The sequence below is a fragment of the Scylla paramamosain genome, unplaced genomic scaffold (genome assembly GCF_035594125.1).
Source record: "Scylla paramamosain isolate STU-SP2022 unplaced genomic scaffold, ASM3559412v1 Contig25, whole genome shotgun sequence".
NCBI lineage: Eukaryota > Metazoa > Arthropoda > Malacostraca > Decapoda > Portunidae > Scylla > Scylla paramamosain.
The window spans coordinates 708,468-732,369 of NW_026973690.1; the positions used below are offsets into that span (position 1 = coordinate 708,468).

The window sequence follows — 23,902 nt, forward strand, 5'->3', positions numbered from 1 at the left end:
CTACTTATTAAGAAGGTTATTAAGGGATGTACGAAACTTAAGCTTAAACAGACAGTGTCATTAACTACAAAAAGAGAATGCTATTAAAAACGCTATTTAATTGAGAAATAACGTACTGTTTGCCTTGGCCGTGACCTAACTCAGTTCCAGTAAGCCTCTACCGTTCCCTGCTCTTGGTAACCACCACATACAATTCTCAACAAACGCAGGAGTTGCCTGGAAGATTACTATTGTTAGCCTTGCGTGGGGATTATGTCGCGGTGGTCCTGACAGTAAAATTATATACTGTTTGATTAGGTTTCCATAATACAGCATCAGATTCCTGCAAAGTTCAGACATGGTGATGTATTAGTATTAGTAATCTCTGCAGTGTCTCGTGTGTGTGCGGCCAAGGTTCATAATTTTGACATCATCTCTCCTCGCTGGAATAATGCATGCAAATCACCTCATCGAAAACTCTTGGAGGCCTTTGAATTTCCTACTTATGTGGTATTAATTTAGGATTTGGTAACTTATGGCTATTATGGAAGGCAAATAGTGTGAAAGCAGGAACTAAAACCTTGAAACGTTGAAACATTGAAATATTAGCATGGTCAAGGAAAATATAGCAAAATGAAAGACGTTATAATATAAACTATAATGAAGCATAAATGAAGACTGGCAGGACATTTTCAAGTTTCCGTGAAGGCAGACACTAAATGAAGCGAGGGACTGACGGACTCAACCCGGAAAAGATTATCGACGCAGTGGTGGGAGGCCAGACAGGAAATGGGATAGAATGAAAAGTTCGTAAGCAGAATCTGGCATCGACTGGCGCAGTGCCGCAGCTCACGAAAGACTGAGGTGGTCTTTTTCTCACCAGTTGATTACTTCATAGTCAATTAATGATAATAAGCAATGATTACAAAAAGCAAGAATGACCTTTCATGTAAAAAAAAATATGGCTATTCTGGAAAGATGAAACTGGTGCTGTTCAAACTATACATGTTATTAAATGAATACGCGTTTATTTTGTTTTTAATGGTTTCCAATACAGTAACCCGCACTGGAAAGTATATAAATTGAGTAAGTAGTCATGGCGCGATTCACTGCCCCCCCCTCACTGGAAAGCTCTGGGTAACGTTCCCCAACCATCCCTTGACAAACACAGCCTGCCAACACCCTAGACAAACCCACCCTGGCCATACCTACACTCTACACTTAGTGCATTAACATACAATGCCGCTTAAACTCTCCCCTTTAAACAAACGCACTTGTGAATTGTACCTTATTTTTCTGTTATTCTCATTAATGAGTGATCACTTTTCCTTCTTCCAGCGAGATTTACGAGAAGGGATAAACGAGACCTACTAATGCCATACTGCTCATTTGCTCTTGATAATAGACTGATTTAAAAGAGTGAAGTCCATCAGCCTTACAAGCATCTGAAGGTCCTTTGCTGCTCGTAATCCTTTGTAATCCTTCATAATCTTTTTCCTACCTTCAGGTACGTGAGCGGCTGAATGTGTAAATGACCCCCTTGTTAGTCCGACACAAATCCCTGGACTTGTGTCGTCTGCCCTAATGAACACACACACACACACACACACACACACACACACACACACGTGCCATGTGCTATTCAAAACGACATCTGGTTTAATGTTTTCAACCTAGTAAAAAAAAAAAAAAGATACGAGATCTCAATGTTTCAGTTCTCCCTTTTATACTCGAACATAGGTGGCTCTTCCCCTTCCCCCTCCCTCTCCCTAACCCTACAACATTCACCATTCTCGCTTCATGTCCTGTGTTCTATCCCCCTTTCCTCAATATCCTCACCATCCCCTACACCCTCTTCCTTACCTATTCCATTCTCCCGGCAGGTACAGAGGTTCATCATGTACGTATATGTGCAGCACGGGATGAAGGCGGTGGAGTGGCGGCGGCTGAGGGTAATATTGTCTGGTTGGTGAATCGAGGAAGCGTCGGGACAAGTACAGAGCAGGCAGTGGCGGACGGGTAAAGATAGTTTATGTTTGATGCGTGGCGATACAGAAAGAGAGAGAGAGAGAGAGAGAGAGAGAGAGAGAGAGAGAGAGAGAGAGAGAGAGAGAGAGAGAGAGTGGGGGGAGGGAGCTGGTTCGAGTAGATGTGGTCACTTAATACGAGTCACGTTCGCCGTTCGTGGTTCAACACGGGAAGAAACAGAGATCTGTCCCAGGTATCGAGTATCGACCCAGATGGTTTCTGAATGCCTCGGTTGTGCCTCATTGCATGGCCGCCCCAGTCATGACCTGTGCTATGTAACGGCCGCTAATGGAGGGGAAATGTCTCTTTGAATCTAGTCAGTGTCACTGTTTCAAAGGAATAATTGTACCCAGGTTTGAATAATATCTTTGATCTTGGCGCCACAAAACTGTATGTGAATAGAGTGAACGTTTGGTTGAAATGGAACTCAGTGATACAGAGATCAAATGTGATACAGAGAGAGAGAGAGAGAGAGAGAGAGAGAGAGAGAGAGAGAGAGAGAGATGCTCGTTTTATCACTCGTCCATCAGAACTGTAAAGTGCAAAGGGAATGAAATAAGAATGGAGATTCTTCGTACACACCTAATGGAAATAAAGAAAAGGAGGAATCTGAGAATGAAACAGGTGGCAGTCACTTAGGTAATTTGTCAGGAGTGATATTTACGTATAGGAATAAACACACACACACACACACACACACACACACACACACACACACACACACACAAGAAAAGTATTTACACTAATTTTAGTAATGCTGTCGAGTTTCTTGAGAAGTAAAACGAATATTTGAGCATAAATTCGAGTACACACACACACACACACACACACACACACACACACACATTATTATTATTATTATTATTATTATTATTATTATTATTATTATTATTATTATTATTATTATTACACAGACACACAGAACAAAATTATTTACTGTAACTCCAGTAATGTTGTGGAGTTTCTTGAGAAGTAAAACGAATATTTGAACGTAAATTTCAGCCCAGAAAATTGTTGTCGTCGTTGTGTCGCTCCGTGAGAGAAAATAAAGAGCCCGGGTACTCTACATGTAAACTTTTATGCTACACTTTCTCATCTCCAAAGTAAAACATGCAAAACTTTAATACGTGACTTATTTTAGTCTCATCTCCCTCCTCCTCCTCCTCCTCTCTCCCTGCCTCTCCTTATTACTCCTAGCGCTGTCTCTACCTCCTCCTTCTCTCCTTCCTTCCTTTCTTCATCCTTACCGGAAGGGCCTGATGCTCTCTCTCTCTCTCTCTCTCTCTCTCTCTCTGAAATACAACACCCCATTGCGTGATCCCCTCCCTTCATCACCTCAGTAGGCACTCCACACTCTCTGTCCCACCTCCTTCAGTGCCTGTGTCGGCGACCCCTTTAGTGCCACCCCCCTTCATCTTCCACCCAGTGTCGCAGTTCAGAAGTTACCATGTATATGTCACCGTACACTTTGGCACTTCCCTCGACGTGTCCTCTGTTACAGTGTCCCGCGTGCGTTCCAGAGCGTTAGGGTTCGGTGATATATAAAGTAAGAAGAGCATCGCCTTTTGCCGTGATTCTTCTGGAGTCTGGGCCGTAACTCGCCCTCTCAAAAAGCTTAATTTAAGAGGCATTTTTCCCCAGACGAAAGCCGCTCATGAGACAACATTTGTGAGCAGGCGCAGTGTTCGCGCAAAGGTATGAATGACGGGAGGAACACAATGGTGGGACGCGACGCACTTCTGCCGTGTGGTGTCGCGAGCCTCGTGTTGGCGAGAGAGGCTGACGTGAAGGGAGGTGAGGTGGAGGCGTAAGAGAGGGAGGATAATGAAGGCCAGGAAGAGAGAGAGAGAGAGAGAGAGAGAGAGAGAGAGAGAGAGAGAGAGAGAGAGAGAGAGAGAGAGAGAGAGAGAGAGAGAGAGAGGTTAGAAATAAAAAACGAGCGACACCACTTTTTTTCAGGAGAGTTGGTGTTCTCCAAACCCAACGATGTATCCTGAGGGACTCCACTCCGGCACACTTTCATCTCGCCTCTCATTCCTGGAACTTTAATCAGTGAAGAAACCTCGGGTGGAGACAAACTTGTCCTCTAACCTTAATTAAGAAGCACTCCCACTGACCTGGCCCTCGTTGTGTGTGTGTGCCCTGTCTGAGGTGATGTAAATGTGCAGCTTTGTTATAGTTGTTTTACAATAACCTTCAACTAACGCTCTTCCTCTTCCTCCTCCTCCTCCTCCTCGCTCTTCTCTCTTCTTCCTCCTTTCCATCATCAGTAATTTCCATCCATCCACCCTTCACTCAGTTATATCCTTTCCCCTGTTCACTTGCTTTCACTTCCTCCTCCTCCTCCTCTTCCCTCTCCCTGCCTCTCTCTGACTTCTTTCTCACACCTCGGAAGCTGATGAAAAAGAAAGGGTAGGGGGGCTGAGGACTCTGAAGTGGGGCTTTGTTTTACTTCTCCCTTAAACAAGCAAACAATCCTGCGCTCTTCTTCCTTCCTTCCTTCCTTCCTTGTCTGTCCTGTTTGCTTATCTGTCTATCTGTCCTGCCTCTTCTGCTGACCTGTCTGTCTACCTCTCCTTACTCTTCTGTTTGTATGTTTGTATGTGTATCTTTTAGTGTTTTGTTTGTTTATGTCTTAGTCTGTTTGTTTTACTGTCTCCTATTGATAAAGTTAATGTCTTTATACCTGTCTGTCTGTCTGTCTGTCTATTTTCCTTTTGGAGTAATTTTTGATGTGTGTGCTTTTTGTCTGTTTGTCTGTCTATCAAGTAACTACTAAAGTAGCTAATCAACTCTCTCTCTCTCTCTCTCTCTCTCTCTCTCTCTCTCTCTCTCTCTCTCTCTCTCTCTCTCTCTCTCTCTCTCTCTCTCTCTCTCTCTCTCTCCTCTCTCCCTCTCTCTCTCTCTCTCTCTCTCTCTCTCTCTCTCTCTCTCTCTCTCTCTCTCTCTCTCTCTCTCTCTCTCTCTCTCTCTCTCTCTCTCTCTCTCTCTCTCTCTCTCTCTCTCTCTCACGTCTCCAGTTTCTGAAACGCCTCTACTAGTACACAGGAAAAAATACAGCAACACATACTCACACACATAAAAAGAAATATGTACGTATTTCTTGCATGAGAGTTTCTATAATGTTTTCAGTGGAGTGTGGGTGGCAGGGAAAGGAAGGAGTGAGGTGGTAGTCAGAGTGAATAGTAATCATTAGCACGTTATTTTTTCCCCTTGTTTCCCTTTCATCGTCTGTAGGAGGAGTGTAAGGAGGGAGAACTCTAACGTTAAGAGAGAAGTAACGATGGAAGGAGGAAAGGAAAGTAAGAAAGGAAAGGGAATATAAAAGAAAGAATAAAATAAACAAAGGGTAAAGGAGGGAAATTGGCAGCAAGGAAGGAAAGAAGGAGCAGTGGGTGGAAGAGAAGGGAAGGTAAGGAAAACAAGAGTGGAGGAAGGGAGAATATGAATAAAGAATGGATAAAAAATTAATGGAGAGAATCAGAACTGTGGAGAGGAAGGGATGAAATGAAAATAGAGGAGGAGGAAAGTGAATATGGAGAGAAGATAGAAATGAAAAAAAAAATAAGAGGAGAGAATAAATAATGCTGAGAGAGAGAGAGAGAGAGAGAGAGAGAGAGAGAGAGAGAGAGAGAGAGAGAGAGAGAGAGAGAGAGAGAGAGAGAGAGAGAGAGAGAGAGAGAGAGCAGCATCAAGCAGTCATCCCAACCTCTGCCTACCCAAGTCTGTCTAATCTAAGTTTTATGCAATGCGCCACTCTCGTGTGTTACAACATTAGCATCCCGGCGGTGCGGAAATGACGGAGCGAGGCGGGAACAAATTACAAGGCAACGCAACGCCCGGCTTCGTAATACCCTCCTCCGTGCAACACTTCGTCAAATTAAACCCAAATGAAACATCATCATACATCTCTCTGAGTATTGCCTTCTTTTTTTGTTTATCGTCCCCATAATGGCCCGAATAATTACGTAATGGAATTGGCAGGACTCGAGAGCAAACAGGGACCAAGGGATGCGATTAGTGTACAGTTCTGTATGACGAGGCCATCAGATGACACACGGAGCCAACACAGGGACGTGATGAGACACTGGCGCCACGTGGGGAGAAAGGGAGAGAGGGCGAGGAGGCTAGGTAGAGGGAGGGAGATAGAGAGAGGGGGAAGGACACTGAGAGGAAAGACAATAATGAAAGACAATAATGAAATGTTAACACAGTGGCGCAGCTTGTATGAAAGGGAATCTCTCTCTCTCTCTCTCTCTCTCTCTCTCTCTCTCTCTCTCTCTCTCTCTCTCTCTCTCTCTCAGATACTAAATCATATATAGGACATTAAAGTTCAAGGAAAAACGTTAAATGTTCATCAGTCACTTATATTAGCGAGTATACTATTACAAAACTGACATAATTAATCTACAGACCTTTTTTTCTTTCTGGCAGGTAAGTATGCGGGTGAATGTTCCATATGAGCCAAGCATAACCTGCCTGCGACTGATGTCTGTGTAGCAAAAATAACGGTATATAAAATAACCGATAGAACTATAATGCCAACCATATCTCTGGCAAACCATTCATCTAAAACTCTCACAAATATTAAGGAACTATCCAGCATAACTTGGAACAGACGAAATATCAGAAACATCTATGGTTGATCCAGATTTATGAGAATGAGCGTGTTTTAGAGCGCTTGGATTGCTTGTGAATAAATAACATACAGGTAAAAAGGAGGTGGCAGGGGTCAAACCCATGACAGGACACTCAAGGCTCACGGTTCTTTGTAACTCGAGCCATAACAATCTGATACAGTCTGACTTACTGAGTGTCACTGGGTATGAGCTGTGGCTGTATGCTATGAACTCGTAGCTGTTGTCTTGAAGTCCATCTAAGATAGAAAAGTGTCGGCGCAAAACATCAATTTGTGTAAATCGATGAATTTCAACATAATGATCAGTGAATATTGAGCATCACTACACGGCTTCATACTTAGAACTTTTCGGAATCACTACAGACTGGATTTTAGCAGCGCCTTTAAAGTGTAACACAGTACATCATTAAAAATAATACTTTTTTTTTTTTTCAAAGACAGTGATGGGCGTGGCAATTACTTCTTTCAAGGTTACGAAACAATGGAGACACCACATGGCGGCGTGCTGGCCCTGAACCGCTGCCTTGCACGATGCCTCTACTTAATCACACACATAAGAATAGGGATCCTGAAACAAATAAAAGACTTGAGCTGTGTTCCTCAAGCGTATGTACAAAACTACATTAATTTGATATATATGTGGCTATTTGTTCAAACGAGTGAGAAAATTGTGTATTCAATATTTCTTAGTGGAAGATACAGTGTAGAGGCTTAGGCGTCAGTAGTAGCGCCCATTATCGTGTATATTTTGGGATTATTTTACAAATACTGGATCAAGTGAAGTATTTGTTATTGCCGAATTACCACGGAGCTTTGAAAAATTAAAAACTCACCATTGTTTATAAAAGAATACTGTGAAGCGTGCAAATCTTCGAATTTTGGAAATCACACACACACACACACACACACACACACACACACACACACACACACACACACGCACACACACACACACACACAGGGTAGCTGAACCACTAATAGCATTATAAATTTCCATAAGCTTGTATAAAGAGCAACATGATTAATAACGGTAACTGATAGCGGCGGTCGTTTATGTGAAGGATGTGCTGGCGTGAGGCTTAAAGGTCGTGGCTTGATACTAATAAACATTCCGAAATGAACGTGATATCTGGTGCGGCGATGACGTCGTGGGGAATGTGGTGGTGTGATACTAGATTTACCAGTGACGTCAGGGAGCTGTCATGATTAAGTACAGTCGTGGCCTTCAGAGCATTAAGTATAGTCGTGGCCTTCAAAGCATTAAGTACAGTCGTGGCCTTCAGAGCATTAAGTACAGTCGTGGCCTTCAGAGCATTAAGTACAGTCGTGGCCTTCAGAGCATTAAGTACAGTCGTGGCCTTCAGAGCATTAAGTACAGTCGTGGCCTTCAGAGCATTAATTTTGCTGACTCGAACACCTTGCAAACTTTTTGATGAAACTGAGATAACTTTTTTTTTTCTTTTTACTTTACAACGAAGTAGAATCAAATGATATATAAATGCAGATTTACAGTAAAAACTGTTTGATGCTCACTCAAACTTTATGACAAAGAAATGCAAATAACAAAATATATGGAGACAATAAATAAGAAACAACTCTGAGTTTTCATTCATCTTTGTGTCATAAGACAAGAAGAAGAAAAGAAATCTCGTTCTATTTTCTTATTTACAAAAATATAACACACCGACACACACACACACACACCCACACACACACACACACACACACACACACACACACACACACACACACACACACACACACACACACACACACACACACACACACACACACACACACACACACACACACACAGATAAATAGACGGTAATTACACATCAGTCAGCTTCTATACGAACAGGATATCCTTTCAGAACGAAAAAGAATCTTAAACATCCGCCTCTTTTTCTCAGAGATTCGAAGGCTGACATGAGGCGAAAGAGATCCAGCATAACAAACTTCTTCCTCGTGATTTATTCCAGACTCATGACAGCGCTGAGCCATTAGGAGTGGCGTGGGTGTGAAGCTAAATGAAATGCTTTCGACTTTGCTTCTCATTTTATATTAGAGTGGAGAGGGTGAGTCTGTACTTGTCGCTGTTTGGCATTTTATTTCACTCGTCGGGTGGGTAAGGCAGTGAAGAGTCATCTCTGTAAGGGAGAGCAACGTGTTTGCTTTTATTTTATTAACCAAGATATCGTAAAAAAAAAATGACGGTAGGGCAGACGGATACATAAATGGAAAGATAAAATAAAAAGTTCTGTAGGAATGACCTTTAATGGGCAGGCAACCGACAGATGAGTGAAGAAGGTCAGGAGAAGAATTTGTCCACCACTGAAATCGTAAAAAAAAAAATAAATAAATAAATAAATAAAAAAATGGCAATAGTGATGAAATTTCAATCTTAACCAGTCACTTTATCACCGGATTAAGACATTACAAATTGACTCCTTGCCACCACAATCTCTTGAATAACATCGCAGGGAGTATTCATATCACTGGTGCCTTCTGGGTGATGAAATTATGAAAGGATACGTGACGATGTGATATGAAGAGGCGAGCCTGAAGAGGTTTGGCTGCCTCACTCCTTCACTTATCCAATGATCTTGTCCGTCCGGCTGATGTTCTATAATTCCTGTGACTGGTCAAGCCCACACCTTTCCACTTTACCCTATTTAATGTTGAAAAGAACTACAACAACGACAGGGGATGAAAAGGCCGATGATGTGGAGGACGATACAATGAATAACAAAATCATACAACTCCAATCATACAAAATACAAACAACTCCAATCCAACGGAAGGAATTACAAAAGAAGGAAGAATTGATGTTGAAAATAACGTAGAGGAGCAACGATAAGCGGTGAAAACGACGATGAAAAGGACGATACAAAGAATAACAATGAATACGTGTCGGAATGATGTAAACTACTCTACGTAATCCAAAGGAAAGAATTACAAAAGGTGGAAGAATTAATGGGATCTGCCCCTCAACGTTAACAAATGGCAAATCTACCACACGAAGTTTTTGGAGTTTCGTTACTTTTCAGTTAGGGTTATCGACCTTTCTGCTTTGAATGGTTTTAGTTTCATCACTTAACTCAACCTCATTACTGGAAAAAAAAAAAAAAAGAAAAACATGAGACAGACAAGCAGACAGACAGACAAGGAGACAGACAAAGAAACAGAGAGACAGACAGACTTAGTTCTTAGTAATATCAACAACACGTGTTTCATTTGTGTTCTTCTTGTCTCGATATCACGACTTTCCTTCATTTTTTTTTTTTTTCACATGCCAGGAATTTTCTTACATTTTCTAACTTGGGTACTTGTCTTTTTTTCATATTCACGAACCTTTTCTTTTCCCCTTTTTTTCTCCCCTGTGTGCTGGACGTACCTATAAAAGTCTGCTCTGGATTCTTGGCCTCAGCATCCTCAGGTCGTTAGGGCGTGGAATGGAGTGTTCCCGTCATCCTCACTGAGCTGGTTACCTTGACGTTACCTTGGCATTGGGAAAGTGTGTTTGTATATTCAGTGTCTTTTTACGTCCTTTTTTAATACAGGTATTGTTCCCATCCTTCAGTTTGTCAATCATTCCTTGTTGTCTTATGTCGTATTGTGAAAGAGTGTATGAAGTACCCGTATATTCACTTTTTCCGTGTTTTTTTAGGGTTTTTTCTTCGTTTCCTTCATCCTCCCCTGTGTATTCAGCATCTTTCTCCTTCTTTTTGAAGTATGAGTATTGTTCCCGTCATCCTTCACTTTGTCATTGGTTCTTTGTTGTTGTTCTGTTTTATTGTCAATGAGTGCATGTAGTGCTCGTTTATTCACCAGTTTTTTCTCGTTTTTTTTTTTTTTTCGTTTCGTTCAACCTTTCCTAGTTCGTCATCTATTTCCTTTATATATATATATATATATATATATATATATATATATATATATATATATATATATATATATATATATATATATATATATATATATATATAATTTTTTTTTTTTTTTTTTTTTTTTTTTTTGTGTGTGTGTGTGTGTGGGTGGGGGGGAAAATACGGATTAGGAAACAGAAAAATTCTTAGTTCCTGCTTTTATATATATATATATATATATATATATATATATATATATATATATATATATATATATATATATATATATATATATATATATATATATATATATATATATATATATATATATATATATATATATATATATATATATATATATATATATATTGCATTTCCTTCATCTTCTTTCAGTTAAAATAGTTTCTCTGCCATTTTTTTTTCTTAGCAGAAGAAAAAAATTTTAAAAATCCTAAAAACTCTTCTCAGTTCTTCCTTTTTAGTACATAATTTCTATTTTTCTTTATCATCTTCCAGTTTAAATTGTGCCTGCCCATTTCTCTTGTTGGTGGGAAAAAAACACATCGAAAAGGTGGAAATATCTTTTTAGGTTTTGGTTTCTAAGAACGTAAGTCTTGGTGAACTGTTCTTTTGTCTCTCTGGATTCAGTAAGTACCGTTGTCTCCAGCTCATATGTTCTCCTTTCTGCTTAAATTTATTTTTCTTTTCTTTCCTTTTCTTGTTTTTCATCTTCCTGGCCTTTTTTTTCTGTTTTCTTATACTCCTTCTCCACCTCCTTCTCCTCCTCCTCCTCCTCCTCCTCCTCCTCACATTTGCTCCCTCTGCCTTCCCACAGCCACGAACTAAGTCTTCTTTCATGTATGTGTTTGAAAATGTGTGTGTGTGTGTGTGTGTGTGTGTGTGTGTGTGTGTGTGTGTGTTATAGGCGAGGCCAGACGTCTTCATCCATTTTCCTTCATGTTTTCCATCTTAGTGTCTTCGTGCGAGCAAGAGAGAGAGAGAGAGAGAGAGAGAGAGAGAGAGAGAGAGAGAGAGAGAGAGAGAGAGAGAGAGAGAGAATCATTTTCATTGTTATTTTACTGGCCTTAATAACGAACTTCTTGCCTCACATTTTCTCCCACATACACTTGCTATACTCCAGAAGGAAATATGTGTTCTCTCCCACCACACAGTTGTCTCCACTCGCCCACACACTTTGGAACGAACCGCGTGTCTTTGAAAAGAATCCTCAGTTTTTAAGCTTGATTCATGTGTTTCGATGTGAAGGTGTTAACACTCCATTAAAACTCTGAGCAACAGAGACTTATTGCGTCACTAAGATACTTCACCCACTGATCACTCCCTCCCGCGTGAGTTTGGTGGCGTGGCTTTTGGGGGATTGAGCTTGATGGTCTTCACTTTTTTGATCCCTGGCCTGAATTTGGGTCCATGACGAGGCAGACAGTTCTTAGCCAGGAAGTGTTGGGTAACATGGAGTTAATAATATGGATAATCGTATGTTGGCAGAAGATAAAAACAGATCCAATGTTACGGCAGTGTGTTAAAAAAAAAAAAAAATGGAAACCGTCAATTAAAAGAAGCAGAAATAATTGATAATAGTATGATAGAAGATAGAAAGAGACGTAGAGTGAAAAAAAAAATAATATAGTTAAAAGAAGCAGAAATTATGGATAATCTTATGAGAGCAGAAAATAAACAGATGCAACATTACGACGCAGAGTAAAAAAAAAAAAAAAAATTGGAGACAGTTAATTAAAAGAAGTACAAATCACTGATAATCGTATAACTATATAAGATAAAAAAAAGAGATGTCACTTTACGAAGACGAGTGAGGATTTACAGTCCGTCAGTTTAAAGAGAAGAGTTAATGAAATGAAAAGCTTTTGACTCGCCCAAGAGATGCCTGGGAAAGCCTGCAGAGATGGAAGTTATAGTGACTGGCGACGCAGTTTTTCCTTTGCTTCAGATATTGAATCTTTACTAACCGGAAAAAAAAACAAATAAATAAATAAATAAGGCACCGGAAATATTTACCATGGCGAGATGCAACTTAAATACTCATGAAATTGAACTATTTTTGCACTACTTATCCACGACACACACACACACACACACACACACACACACACACACACACACACACACACACACACACACACACACACACACACACACACACACACACACACACACATTCGCGCATCACAAACATTCACTAGACAACTGTCCCACACACTTACTTTCTCCCTCCCTCTCTTTCCCATCCTCTCCCTCCCTTCCGTACAGATTAATCCCTCGAAATAGAAAAGAAAGAGAAGAAGCGACAATTTATAATCATGTAATGTTATTTTCCTCATTATCAGCGAGTGGAATTAATTACTGTCGAGCACCACGTATTCACAACGCCGCCCAGATCCACTTGTAGCGTAATTCATGAACAAGACAAGCCCGCAAAAATGTAAATTGAATTCCACTACGCGAGGATTCTTTTACACCTTATTTTTATCATATACTTCCCCTTCCTTGTCTGTTTCCTTCGCTCCATCCCTCTTCTCTCTCCCTCTCTCCCTCTCTTTTTCTTCGTCCCTTTATTCAATACTTCATAAAGCGTCTTAATATTTTCTTCTCCAGCTTTCCTCCTTCTTTTCTCACCACACACTTCTCGCTTCACTTTTTTTTTTTCCCCCTCACTCCTCCACTCTTCTTAGTGGTGTGTGGGGGAGGCTTAAAGTTCTCCTGGGAAGTCTAAATATCCCAGTTACCCTCCCAAATTACCCCAGTTTTCTCTTGACCCTCGACCCCATTTTCTTTCCCGGCACCCTCCCTGATATTTCTTCTCTTTTTTCGTTATTATTCATTCCCTCAAGACGTAAAAGATGAAGTGAAGGGAGGAAGCTGAGGGGGTTTGGTTTAATACAGTGTTAAGGTGTGTGTGTGTGTGTGTGTGTGTGTGTTAAAGGAGATAATGTTACGCACTCTTGCTTTCCCTCCTGAGGTGCAAAACGGCAATTCTAGAACGAAGGGTGATAACAGAAAACATAAAGCAAACCAATACAAAGAGAGTAAATAGAGAGGGGAGAGTTGCAGCTTCCCTACTCGCCCTCTGTAATCGCATTATGGCGCACACTGCAGTGATTTTTGTTCATCTTCAGCCTGTATCGTCTGCAGGGTTCGATGTTCGGTATGATGGTTTATTTCTCAGTGGTATGGATGGTTGGCCTCCTTTCGCAGTGGCCCACCATGAAAAATCGTAGTTTGTCTCAGCATGTGAGTGTACTTTGGCCTGTATTGCCCGCAAGTTTCAATATTCAACTTGATGGATTATATTTCTCAGTGACATGGATGGTTGGCCTCCCTTCGTGGTGGCCCAGCAGGTTTTTTTTTTTTCTGAAGTGAAGTCTCGGAATGCTCTTCTATATAGAAAATCGTGGTTAATGGCAGCATGTGAGTGACCTCAGGCCACTTGATGTTGCAAGAAAAGTCAAGTCACTGCGGCCAGTATTTTATAAACATTTTAGTCTCTCATAAGAGTTGTATTCAGATGCTACAGAAATTATAAATCGTAGTCTAAGAGGCAGGCGTCTTTACCAGTGATGCAGAATACTCAAACTATCACTGGAGTCATGAAAACATACTTGGAAATATCAGTAATCTCCACTAGAGGCCGTTAAAAGTTGTACAGATAAAACACTAAAAACTATTATATTAATTATATTAACTACAGCACTAACGATGAGTAGATGGCAATAATGAGCATAGAAGAAGGAGAAGAACAAGAACAAGAACAAGAACAAAAAATGAAGAAGAAGAAGAAGAAGAAGAAGAAGAAGAAGGAATGAAGAAGAAGAAGAAATGAAGACGAAAAGAAAAAGAAAGAAATAATAAGAAGAAAAAGAACAAAATGATAAAAGTAGCAGCAGCAGCAGCAGCAGCAGCAGTAGCAATCAACAAGGTAACGAGAGCGTACAGGCGGCCGTGGTGCTGGAAGCTTATAATTAGTCACGAACAACAGAATAAAGTTAATGGATGTAAATTAAAAAGACTAATTAGAAGTTGACGCAACTAGCATGACGAGCTTGCTTGTTTACACGTGTTTTACGACTTGTTTACGAGGTTTACAGCGTCAGGAGAGACGAGGGAGGAGGTGGTGGTGGTGGCAGGGAAGGGGAGGCAGCGCTGACTTAAGGTGTGACAGGGAGACGTCAAGATAATGTGTCAGCAGCGCGTCACCAAACACTCAGTGAGTCGCAGGCTATGGAGAGACAAGGCGGCGAGGCGCCGTGGGTGAAGGGGCGCTGGATGTGGGTGTGGGTGATGCAGAGGAGCATACGGAGGATACTTCAGGCCCTCTTGTATATCCCGTATCACGCTGTGTTGTGATGGGTGAGGAGCAGACGGTAGGAGTAGGTGTGCTAACCTGTACACGAAAGGGTGACTCTGGGAGGTATTCGGAAGGAGGACTTGTTAAATTCAGACGACGGAGAATCGTTAGGCGGCTAGCACAAGTTGATACCAATACTGATGTGTCATTTTCTAGTGGGATATACATCAAGAACGACATTGGAACGGCTACTTGTGGTGAAATAGCCATTGAAGGATGAAAAGTAGGTACTGGAAAGGAAGACTTATTAAATTCAGACTCCGGATGGGAATAAAGTAGTGGCAACAGGCTGATGGCACTACTGACTTGGCTTCTTCAGGTGATATGCGGCTACTTGAGGTGAAATAGCCATTAAAGGTGACGCTAAGCAACCTACACTACTTGATGCTTCAGGGCTGCAACTTGATCACGGGGAAGCGAGGTGGTTCACATAAGGCGCTGCGCTCTTAAAACTGGTGATGGTAATGCTGGTGGCCGTATTACGTTCCCGCTAACTTGGTGATGTGCTGCTCTGAAGGTGGTGAAGTCTTGGAGCCCAGTGTTGATCTTGGCGCCAGGTTGTAAGGTTGTTAGTGTAATGTCAAAGGTAAAGTGTATCTTGAAGGGTGAGTGTACCAGCTGATAATGATCATGTATGTATGTTGTGATGGTGGTGGTGGTGGTATCACTATTATTAGAATTAGTAGTAGTAGTAGTAGTAGTAGTAGTAGTAGTAGTAGTAGTAGTAGTAGAAAAATTATGATGGTGTGTGTGTGTGTGTGTGTGTGTGTTTACGTTGTACTGTTCAGTGTCTTCTTTTCGATACAAATTTGCAAAGCTGTTGGAAGAAAGTGTTAAGACATTACTTGGCCACACACACACACACACACACACACACACACACACACACACACACACCAAGGATTTGACCACGTAAGTCGTTCAAGCCGATTGTATTGTACTTTTCTTCCAGATTCTACATCTCTCTCTCTCTCTCTCTCTCTCTCTCTCTCTCTCTCTCTCTCTCTCTCTCTCTCTCTCTCTCTCTCTCTCTCTCTCTCTCAGACCACGCCGCCGCCTTCGTCAGCCCAGCGTTGTTCCCCAGTGCCTGCCTCTCTCCCTCTTGTTTACTTGACACACCTTTCTTGCCACTTCTCGCACTTGCCTCTTATTCCCCTCTCCACTTCTCCTCCATCCGGCACCCTCACGCCGCTCCCCTCCACTCTTTCCCTCCCTCCTCGACCCTTAGCAGCTTACGTCAGGGCTAAAATCTCTCGTACTGTGAGACGAGTGGACCGTAGAAGAAGGCGTGGAAAATATTAAGTCTTCTAATGCTATCCCCCCGCCTCCACCCCCCCTCCCCATACGGTGGTATAAAGAGATGCATCTGCACGTGTGGTGTGAATGGTGCTGTTGACTAGGCAGTTGTTTTGTGTATATGTGTGTGAGGGTAGAGAGAGAGAGAGAGAGAGAGAGAGAGAGAGAGAGAGAGAGAGAGAGAGAGAGAGAGAGAGTCAGTCAGGAAGAAAGATAGATAAAAGATAAAGAAAGTGAGAAGGAACTAAGAAAGTCAGTCTATCAGTTAGAAAGATTAATAAGACATACATAAAGTGAGAACGAAGTGAGAACGAACAAAGAAAGGCGGACAGTCAGTCAGAAAGACGTATTAAACGTACAGAATGTGGAAACGAATCAAAAGTCAGGAGGCCAGCCAGTCATTCAGAAAGATAGAAAACGTACAGAAGCTTAAAACTAAAACTCCGTAGTGCCTCCTCATAGTGAAGTTGTCTGGTGCTCGGGGCGTATAACCTCGGCCGGTGAGAGAAACACAACCACCGCGATACAGTTTCCCATCCTTAATTAGTTTAGTGTGTTACATTTCATGGCCATTGTGGGGAGGCTGATGCACGCGTCCATGCCGTCACTCTTACCGGAAAAATACTGGAGCTTTAAACACACACACACAAACACACACACACACACACACACACACACAACGAAGTATGTCCTGTATAACTACTACTACCTACACCACAAGGTGAGCTGTAGAATAATGTAGGGTCATTTTCGAATAGGAAAGACAGAGGAACGTAGCAATCTCCTGAGAAATTCCGCTCGAAGCTCGTCATTGAACCAGAATAGCTCCCGTCAGGAAAGTGAAGCCTGGTAGTGGATGTGATGAAGCACTGTTACATCAAAGAGAAACGAAAATAGATTTTATGATAACAGGCAATGAAGGACTCGGTGAAAAATAAAGTGCTATTGACGGAGTAAATGCAGAAAACGGCCGTCGTGGTATTAGACAAAGGCAAAGAGTGAGTGTTAAAAATGAACTTTTTTTTTTTATGTACATTAATAGAAAGTAAATATGTGTATGTGATTTTTTTTTTTTTGTATGTGTGTGTGTGTAAGTGAAAATATGCCAGTTTTATTTCAGAAAAAACAAACCAGAAGTTATACCCAAAATAAACTCAGGTATTTTCACCGAGAGTAACAAACGGAAAGGCTGAATCACTAACAAACAAATAAATTAATCCCTCAGGCTTCACAAAGTGCTTCGAAACTCGTCCAGAACCAGAGGCAGTGAACACAGACTCGATGAACCCTTGTCGGCCATGCAGGTGACCACTGGGACTGTGCCGCGTGTTTGTTTGCATGTTTGTTGGCCTGCACGATTAATGAGGCATAAGAAAAGAGATTTTTTTTCGCCAAACTGTTGATACTGAGAGAGATACACCAGTTTGCTCTTTCATTGCCTCGTTCTTCCATCTGATGAACGACGGTTTTGTGTTTCAGAGGCAAACGACCGAGCTCATTGTGGACCTCGTGTTTGTGCCTCTCTGTGTGCTGGCCTGGCATTCTGTGTGGACGTGGCGGTGTTGTCTACACCGGTGGTGGTGATGGTGATAGCGATGGTGAATGTGCGGGACTGTGGTGGTGGTGGTGATGATGGTATTTGCGGATGCAGCATCTAGAAATCGTGGTGGTGATGGTGGTTGTTATGGTGGTAAGTGAATTTTAGAAAGTTTTAATTGTTATTTCTTTTACGTATACTTTTTCCCAGTGATTGTTATTCAAAGTGAGTGCAAATTTTTAAAATGAGAGGAACACACATACACACCATTGTGAACCTAGATGAATGCAGCGTTAGGTTAATGATGATGAACAATTTCCTTCCCGTTTGCCTTAATCAACTTATACCTGCCTCTCTCTCTCTCTCTCTCTCTCTCTCTCTCTCTCTCTCTCTCTCTCTCTCTCTCTCTCTCTCTCTCTCTCACGCGTGATGAATAAGAGGATTTTACCGGATTTAATCGAGTTTTAAGTTTCATCTTCACTGCAATATTTCTGGTAAACCTCGTGACCACCTTTCAACCTGAGATCAGTAACCTTTGTTGGCTGTGGATGAATAGTCGGTGTAATGAAGTGGTGGACGTGAGGCCTCACTTTAAAATCGAACTGACGCCTGGGTGGTTTTTGAATGCTCTAAATCATCTACGTTTCTTGGCTAGATGCTTCAGCTTCCTTGGTTGTGTGTCTAAGTCGTAGAATATAACGTGTGTGTGTATATGTGTGTGTGTGTTTCTCGTCTTCGTAAGTTTCGGCTTCCCTTCGTGGTCATGATGAAACAGATTCCTGGACTTACACTCTTCTTACCTGCAGGCGACATCCTTAGGAAATTAGTGCACATTTTTTTTGTTTTTTTTTTTGCTTAGTTTGTGTATTTTCACAATAAGAGAAATTATATTGTATACACTTCATTGAAACCTGAAAATGTGCAAGTCTGATCAGTGGGTATATATTCTCAGTTTTGTCTTTATATTGATAGCCGATTTTTTCCTTCACAGAATAACCTCTCGGTGTACCGAGGCTTCGTGGCCTAGAGGAGGCACAGCGTACAGCGGATGGCATTTTTGTGATATTTACTTGTAGCCCTTGACCTTTATCCTTGTGCTGTCAGAGAAACACGCAAAGCATGATAGATTACCATGACACAAACACACTCACACTCACAGAAGCCACTGCTAGGACTCCCACAACAATTTTACCAGTCAGTCTTCAGGGACGAGACAAAGCTTTTGGTTGTGCGCCTCTGAGATGCTTCCTGACGTCCTGGTTTCCGGCGGAGAGTGGTGTAGGGAAGGCCCTTAGGAACGTCACCATATGTGTGTGTGTGTGTGTGTGTGTGTGACTGAGTAAGAGAGAGAGAGAGCAGTTTTAGTAGTAAATGCAATGGTAAGTGTTAGCCACATAGTTCAGTTAACAGCCATTAAGATGAATACTCCCATCACACCTTTATTAAGTTGTCGGGCTTGAATGAATCCAATCACGGAGTTTGCAATAAGCTGTATGTGAGCCGCGCTATCGAACGCTATTTCCGGAAAAGATTTCGACTTTTTTTTTATATTCTGCATTAATTATTTGATACCGTATATTTAATGGTGCTCTTACTAATCATGGTTTTCTTTGGATTCTTTCATCTTTGCACATCACCTAAATATTCCTGGATTACTTTCTAGTTAATGGTATCTAGTTCTTTTTAACGACAAATAGGTTTTTTTTCTATTTATTTTTTTCTTTACCATTTCTCTTTTGTTGTATAATAACCTGATTTGCTGCGGCGTATATAAACTTGTGGTTGACGTTCTTCCCGTCTCTGCCTCCTTACCTTGCTGATCTGCACACCGCCCACACGCAGGAGTGTTGTACTGACGCACCTTCTCGCCAGTAAAATTCATTCATGTTTGCTTTCCTGCGTGACATCAAAAGAGAGACAGGACTAGATTCGCCTGGGATTTACATAGCGTGCGTTCCTTCCTCCTGACCTGCATTACTACACTTTCACTCCCGTACTCATCTCCATTACGTTCTTGGTGTACCTCATGTCTTTTCCTGGAATCTCGGGTTGACAAGTCGTCACGCAGCCCACGACCCAGCCTCACCCTTGCTACATATTTCAGTCCCTCCCAACTTTATTTTTCGTTTATCCCTCAGTTATTGATCAGTGCTGGATGACTCCCGTTGTGCGATAGTGCCTTGGTGCTTCTAGGAGAGGGAAGTACCTCTTGTGTAGACGAAATTGCAGACAGGTAGGTAGGTAAGCAGGACAGTTGTATGTAAGTAGGTATATAGGGAAGTTAATAGGCTTGGTAGGTGGGCAGTAGAATAAACAGGCTATAATTAGGTAGGTGGATAGGTAGTAAGTAGGGTAGGCTGATAAGTAAATAGGAAATTAAGTAAGTAACTAGTAGCAAAGAGTGGGAACCGCTTGTCTGGAATGGGTTTCATCCGTACACTACCAAAATTGAGGGAGTAGATACGCTTCGGTGCTCCGCAGATTTGTTTTACGGATCACTTGGCGTCCCGCTGGATGTGGCAGGACAGTCATGGAACACTTGCAGCTGTTAATTGTTCGTCTGAGGTTGGTTTATTGTTGGTTTTAGTAGTTTACATTCACTTAAAATTATTTCACATTCTACAATTCATTTAAAAAGATACCTGGCGACTACCAACCATTACTTTCTTGTTCATTGTGGAAATCTTAATGTAAAACAGGTCGTTAGTTCACGTATTAATTGGTATTTGAGTTTTAGAAAACTAATTCATCACTTTGGGTAAATTAACTTGTTCTTAGCTAAGCAGGTAGATAAGTGAAGTAAGTGGGGGCTGTAAATATGTCATCACGGGTTTCCATCTGTCTGTCACGAAAAGTAAGGAAGAGAACATGCCTCGGTGTTCTCAGACCGGTGTTGTGGCTCAGCTACCAGTAGGGGAGTGTTGCAGGACAGTAAGGAAGGGAACCTGTCTCGGTGATCTCAGACCGGTGTTGTGGCTTAGCTACCATTAGGGGAGTGTTGCAGGACAGTTAAGAAAAGAACATGCCTCGGTGTTCTCAGACCGGTGTCGTGGTTCAGCTACCAGTAGGGGAGTGTTGCAGGACAGTTAAGAAGAGAACATGCCTCGGTGTTCTCAGACTGGTGTTGTGGGTCAGCTACCAGTAGGGGAGTGTTGCAGGACAGTTAAGAAGAGAACATGCCTCGGTGTTCTCAGACCGGTGTTGTAGCTCAGGTACCAGTAGGGGAGTGTTGCAGGACAGTAAGGAACAGAAAATGCCTCGGTGTTCTCACACCGGTGATGTGGCTCAGCTACCAGTAGGCGAGTGTTGCAGGACAGTAAAGAACAGAACATGCCTCGGTTTTCTCAGACCTGTGTTGAGGCTTAGCTACCATTAAGGGAGTGTGGCAGGACAGTAAGGAAGAGAACACGCCACGGTGTTCTCAGACCGGTCTTGTGGCTTAGGTACCAGTAGGGGAGTGTTGCAGGACAGTAAGGAAGAGAACATGCCTCGGTGTTCTCAGACCGGTGTTGTGGTTCAGCTACCAGTAGGAAATAGTTGCAGGACAGTAAGGAACATAACATGCCTCGGTGTTCTCAGACACATGTTGTGGCTCAGTTACCAATAGGGGAGTGTTGCAGGACAGTAAGGAACAGAACTTGCCTCGGTGTTCTCAGACTGGTGTTGTGGCTCAGCTACCAATAGGGGAGCGTTGCAGAACAGTAAGGAAGAGAACATGCCTCGGTGTTCTCAGACCGTTGTTGTGGCTTAGCTACCAGTAGGGGAGTGTTGCAGGACAGTAAGGAACAGTAAGGAACAGAACATACCTCGGTGTTCTCAGACCGGTGTTGTGGCTCAGCTTCCAGTAGTGGAGTGTTGCAGGACAGTAAGGAACAGTAAGGAACAGAACATGCCTCGGTTTTCTGAGACCAGTGTTGTGGCTCAGCTACCAGTAGGGGAGTGTTGCAGGACAGTAAGGAACAGAACATGCCTCGGTGTTCTCAGACCGATGTTGTGGCTCAGCTACCAGTAGGAGAGTGTTGCAGGACAGTAAGGAACAGAACATGCCTCGGTGTTCTCAGACCGGTGTTGTGGCTTAGCTACCAGTAGGTGAGTGTTGCAGGACAGTAAGGAACAGTACTACTTGTTTCCATTAGTAGGAGGAGGCAGTAGGCACCTGCTGAAATGATAATCACTCCCATTGAAGTCTAAAGCACTGGATGAGGGGATGCTGTAAACTTATCATTAAACCCAGCTGTGGCCTCACTGAACGTTTCCCTTTGTGTCTCACAACACAAGGGGGCAGTCACAGCCTCTCTTCCTGCTTACAAAACTACAAGCACCTAATAACACACACACCTTTCACTCAAAAATTCAAAATTATCATGGCAACTTCTACACCAGCCTCGCAGTCCCCATATGGGGAGGGGCTCACAAATGTTCCCAGGTCAGACTGCTCTTCTGATAACGACCGTAAGTGTTTTGACATTCACCTAAACTTTTCCTTCGTTAACTTCTGCAACATTCGCGGTCTTAGATTTAATATTCAATCTGTAGAAGTCCACCTCTCCTCTACTAAACCTCATCTTCTTTTTCTCACAAACTCAGGTGTCTGAAGCAACTGACAGTAGCCCCTTTTCTGTTCCCTCCTACTTTTTCTATCTTCATTTTCAATCCAAAGCTGGACTTAACCTGCTCTCGTGCCCACACTCTTGAATCTTCCAAGTTTTCCACCTTCTGGCTACGACTACAGAGTCACTCTCAAACTAAATTTATCTGTGCTGTATACCTCTCTCCTAACTCCTCTGACTATAAGAGATTCTTTGACTACTTAACTTCCAAAGTGGAGCACATTCTGATTCTCTTCCCTTTTGCAGAGATCTCCATTCTTGGAGACTTCAATGTTCACCACCAGCTTTGGCTTTCTTCTCCCTTCACTGACTATCCTGGTGAACGAGCGTTCAACTTTGCTATCCTCCACGACATAGAGCAATTGGTGCAACACCCTACACGTATTCCTGACTGTCTTGGAAATACGCCCAACATTCTTGACCTTTTCCTGTCCTCTAATCCTTCTGCTTATGCTGTCACCCTCTCTTCTCCGCTGGGCTTCTCCGATCACAGTCTCATATCTGTATCTTATCCTATCGCTCCAGTCCCTCCTCAGGATCCCCCTAAACGGAGGTGCCTCTGGCATTTTGCCTCTGCTAGATTGGGGGGACCTGAGGAGGTATTTTGCTGATTTTCCTTGGAATGACTACTGCTTCCGTGTCAGAGATCCGTCTTTGCGTGCTAAGCGCATAACAGAGGTGATAGTGTCTGGCATGGAGGCATTCATTCCTCACTCTTTTTCTCGACCTTAACCTTCTTGTGCTATAGATGATAGAAAGGTGGCCCACAAAAGGTACTTAAGCCTTCCATCACCAAAATCTCATGTGCTTTATATTTCTCCCCGGAACAAAGCCAAGTCTGTTCTCCAACTAGCCAAAAACTCCTTCATTAAAAGAAAGTGTCAAAATCTTTCAAGATCTAACTCCCCTCATGACTTCTGGCATCTAGCCGAAAACATCTCCAATAACTTTGCTTCTTTTTTCTTTCCCTCCTTTATTTCATCCAGATGGCACCACTGCTATCACATCTATTTCTAGAGCTGAACTTTTCACTCAAACCATTGCTAAAAACTCTACCTTGGATGATTCAGGACTTGTTCCTCTCTCTCCTCTACCCTCTGGCTACTTCATGCTACCTTATAAAATTCTTTGCAATGATGTTTTCCATGCCCTCGCTGGCCTAAACCCTCGGAAGACTTATGGACCTGATGGGGTCCCTCCTATTGTTCGCCGAAACTGTGCCTCCGTGCTTGTACCTTACCTAGTCAAACTCTTTTAACTCTGTCAACATCTACCTTTCCTTCTTGCTGGAAGTTTGCCTACATTCAGCCTGTTCCTAAAAAGGGTGACCGTTCTAATTCCTCAAACTACCATCCTATTGCTTTGATTTCCTGCCTATCTAAGGTTTTTTTTTTTAATATACCCTCAACAGGAAGATTCTTAAACATCTATCACTTCACAACCTTCTATCTGATTGCCAGTATGGGTTCCGTCAAGGCCGCTGTACTGGTGATCTAGCTTTTCTTACTGAGTCTTGGTCATCCTCTTTTAAAGATTTTGGTGAAACTTTTGCTGTTGTCTTGA

The 23,902-nt window shown here is 42.2% G+C and overlaps 1 long non-coding RNA gene across 1 annotated transcript in view; it reads left to right on the plus strand.

Moving 5' to 3' along the window:
* LOC135097561 (uncharacterized) overlaps positions 1–23,902 on the plus strand; it is a 51,041-nt gene that overhangs the window by 14,930 nt on the left and 12,209 nt on the right. The window contains exons 3-6 of the long non-coding RNA XR_010265813.1: positions 1,863–1,998; positions 3,967–4,158; positions 17,418–17,496; positions 17,672–17,882. This is a non-coding gene — a long non-coding RNA (uncharacterized LOC135097561). The remainder of the gene's footprint in view (positions 1–1,862; positions 1,999–3,966; positions 4,159–17,417; positions 17,497–17,671; positions 17,883–23,902) is intronic.